Here is a 4,354-nt window from a genome sequence, read left to right as displayed (position 1 = left end):
TGTATTGGCACACTCTCCACTACTACATTTGACCCCATTTTTTGACCAAAATTTTTGACCATCAATTAAAAAGATTTAGGTTGGTCAGATTGTAGAAGGAAATTTTTCTCTTTTTTTAAAATCTAACCCATGTTGGTCAAAATTTCAACCAACATGGGCTTTAACTTTAAAATGAAAAATCATTTAACTGAGCATGCAAAGGAGCAGGAGGATGGTTAAGGGTTTAAGTTTTAATTTGCGAATGGATTCCCTAAAATTTGCTGTGAAACTGGAATTGAGATTGAGATTGAAGGAACTGGTTAAAGTTTTGGTGAAGAGGCAAAAATGGTTGCATAATTCGATGTTTCTTAGTTTGGGATTACTATTGGTGTTAGTCATGGCATTGGGATTTATTCATAGCCACATTGCAGAGGGGTAGAAATTGATGGGGAAGTAGAAATGAGGAGCTAAATCAATAAGTCCAAGAGCTATCTAAGAAAGGTTTGGTTTGAGAGTGTTGAAGGTTGGTATTGAAATTATTGTTTTCTATTTTTTGCTTTTGTTATTATTAAATTTGTGATAGAAGAATGGTGGTCTTTGGGGTGTGGTATTTAAGAATAGTGGGTGGTATTTGGGTAGTGGATTTTAAAGCCTACCACTGACCTACAGAGGCTGCGGGTTCGAATCTCGATCACCACAGCGACACTGCTATCTCAGAAAGGCCTTTAGTTTCATGGGTTTTTTTTACTGGAAATTTTTTTTCCATTTTGTAATACTGGTGCGTTTGGGGATGAATGGATCATGGGATTTCTTTTAGTTAGGGTATGCACAAGTACATTGATGATCAAGCAAGTGAAGGATTTAGTTAGGTTTATTTATTTTTATTGAAAGTTCTTTTCACTCATTTTGTATTTGAACTGAAATTTGAGGGTAATCAATAGGTTCTGAACTTTTCAATTTTATTTTCTACAAGTACATTGTTGATCAGGGAAGTGAAGGGAATTCGTCGAGTTTAGTTTGGCGAAGAAATTTTTGGATCGTGAAATGGAAGTTGCTTGCTGTCACCCAGAAGTGATCATGGAAGATACACACAATAAGGGGTTCAAGCTGCATGTGTCAATATTTAAATTTAGACCATTTTGCCTAAAACTAGGAACATCTACCCAATTCATTCCAGATAATACTATTGTGGCATCACTAATTGCATTTAATTCAGTTCCCCTTTCAACCTTCTTTGTTTGTTTGTATTTTAGATTTTGTTATCTTGAGTTTAGATGCGTTTGTTGCTTATATTTTAGAGCAACTTATAAAAATATCAGTTCACGAAGGTGCTTTCTTTGTTGTAGTTTTTATGTTGTTGGGAATTTTAAGTTAAATTGATTAATCTGAAGTATTAGATTGCATTATTTTATTTTATTTTTTAAAATGATGGGTCTAAAAAACCTACGATGGAGTTATGAAATCATCAATATTTTAAATCTCATTGTTTGATCTATCATAACATTTTGATGCATTGAATTGCATAAAATTTTTCCTTATTAATTATGTTTTTGGTTATTCTCTGTAGCTTAACTCTTGTTTTCATACAACCTCTAACAAATATTAAAAAAATTGTTGATTTCTTTTTCGATTGTCATGGAAAATTAATGAATTTCACTCTGCTTGGCAATTCTAAATCAAATACTAGGATTCCATTTCTAGGGGTACAAAACCCTACTTATGCCAAATGCATAATCATGAAAAAAAATGTTCTCATAAATTTTTTTTCTGAGTGAAACGTCTTGAATAAGCACTGCCTCTTTTTATGTTTTACATAGTACTAGACACATAGTTCAACATACACTTGCCCCCAATCTATCGCGATCCTCTCTTGCTCTCCATCCATTATTTTTTCCATTACACTATTTGATAATTTGTATTTATAAGCTCTTGTATTTCAAATGTGATGAGCTTTTGCTAAAGGTGTTTTAAGTACTCTTTCTTCATTATTGTTTCTCATTAGATAGATAAAATTAGATATGCATAGCATACCTTTCATGTGATTCAATCCTTGTATTACTGATGGTTGTTCTTTGATATTGAGGTTTTGTTATGAAGATAGTGACTTGCTTTGGTTGTTGTTGATTGTTATGCAATGGGTGTTCGCTAAAGAGTTGCTCATCCATAACATTTCAGAATTTGAATTAGTGGCATTTAACCTAAAATACCTTTTTGCATAATAACCCTTGGATCGTGAGGTGCAACTGCTAGTGTTTATTCTGCCTTTGAGATTCATCATTTTCGTATTCTGTTAATATTAATGTATACTTGTTTTTGCATGATGTTGTGTACTATTTGTTCCATGTCAAAATCTATAGGATATCTACTTTTAATTTTACTGATTTCATTATATACTAATAATGATAATTAATTGCAGGTGTTCACATTACTATCGAAGATGCCAAATAAGGGCTCCATGTTGTGATGAAATTTTTGACTGCAGACATTGCCATAATGAGGCGAAAGTATGTCTCTATTCTTTACTCTATCCAGTTACAATCTTTTCTTTTTTAATTCATTCTCTAGTATTAGATGAAGATCTCTCTATATCAACCTCTAAACTTTGAACATATATGTGATGGCTTGTGGTGTTCCTAAAAAAAATTCTATGGAGATTGATGCACTTGGCAGGCATGATATTCCTTGTCATGACATACAAAATGTATATTATCTCTTTCCCTTTCTTGTCAGATATTATTTGTTACTCTAATTTTGGCATGCCAGATATTTGTATTTATTAAATTATCTTATAGATTATATAGCATTATAGTATTGAGTAGAAGTAAGACTTGAAAGATTGCTATGTTGCAAGTTTAACACTCTTCTATATTGTAGTTTTAATTTGTATTTATCTATTTTGGGAGGTCATCTGTTCACTTTGTAGTATTGAACAAGACGTAAGAAATGGAAAATGCTCTTCATTAATTTTATTTTATGTTCTATATCATGTTGATCCATGTATTATGGGTGATACCTGATTCTACAATTTCCATGGTTGTAGGTTCAACAATACTATGTTAATTATGGTGCCTTTATGGGGAAGTACTTTTGTGAGACATGCAAATTCTTTGATGATGATGTATGTTCTAGTTCCTTTCTATTTTTTATAGTATTGATTCCTTGGAATAAAGTTTAGATGTGATAAAAGGCCTTGAAAATATACATAATCTTCAAAGATAATTTTCTCTACCATATTGCATACCCAAAAATGCATTGAAGCAATAAATTGTTCAAATCAAAAGCATAAAATAGAAGAATGTATTTATTGCTAATGAAATTTATAAAATATTATTTTCTAGGATTCAAAACAAAAATATCATTGTGATGGTTGTGGCATTTGCAGGTATAATTCTAATTGAAATCATAATCTCCTATTTTCATCAAACTACTCTAAAACTGAACATAGATGGATTCCTTGCAGCTAATTTGCAGCTAAGTCTGGTTAATTATGTTATTTTATTGAATTCGATCGAAGGACAAATTCTTCCACTACTATAAGTGTGGTAGGTTTCCTCTTCACTTGTTAGACTTATCAAATTCTCTCCCTTTGATTGTTGTTATTTCATTCTAGTCAATAAATTACGAGTTAATTGAAGATCAATGCTAATATGTTTTCTAATGAATCTTTTTCCAGGGTGTTGCTACTCTAACTCTTTGAAGGATCGTCACCCTTGTGTTGAAAAAGAAATGCACCACAACTGTCCTGTGTGTTTTGAGGTAGGTGACATGATTTGTAGTTAAAGTTTCAAATTAATACAAGTTTGGTACTGCATTACAATTTAATTAGAGAGATTATAGTTGTTTCCTTTTTTCATAAATGTTTATTAGGCTCTTTATATGCAGTTTTTGTTTGAATCTATAAAGGAAATCAATGTTTTACCTTATGGACACACAATACACAAGGATTTCTTAGCAGAGATGTAGCAACATCAACGGTAAGTTATCTTTAAGGCCTTAAAAAAACTTGAAACGAGAGATTGAAATGTACTAGTTAGGTACAATGCCTTATAGTTTTGTGTATTATTCTTGTTTTAAATAGCTTCTGAATAACACTCATAGGCATGAGGCCATGAGAACAATGCAGTTTTTTGAGGATAGACATCTAACTATTCTGTAGTTTTCTTTGTAAAATTCATTTTTGAATAGTAGAAGGGATATATAATTTAGTTTCATAGCTTGATTCTCTATAAGTCTAGAAGTTTTGAATTTTTTCAGGTTATGTGATGTTCACATATATGTGCATGCTTTCTTAGGCAGTTACTGGGGATTTTGTCCTTGTAAAATTCACAAAGATCAAGGATGTATTGAATCAAAGTTTAAGGGAACTAGAAGAAAT

General features: G+C 31.5%; 1 pseudogene; it reads left to right on the top strand.

Annotated features, from left to right (window-relative positions):
• The first annotated feature begins 1,023 nt into the window (after nucleotides 1–1,023).
• Nucleotides 1,024–3,957, top strand: LOC149533620 (putative E3 ubiquitin-protein ligase RZFP34; annotated as a pseudogene).
• Nucleotides 3,958–4,354: the final 397 nt, after the last annotated feature.

Source organism: Cupressus sempervirens, chromosome 10 (genome assembly GCF_028749045.1).
Source record: "Cupressus sempervirens isolate cs-2001-9-10 chromosome 10, ASM2874904v1, whole genome shotgun sequence".
In the NCBI taxonomy this organism is placed as follows: Eukaryota; Viridiplantae; Streptophyta; class Pinopsida; order Cupressales; family Cupressaceae; genus Cupressus; species Cupressus sempervirens.
The sequence above is the reverse complement of the archived record's forward strand: the minus strand, read 5'-3'. Positions and strand labels throughout refer to the sequence as shown.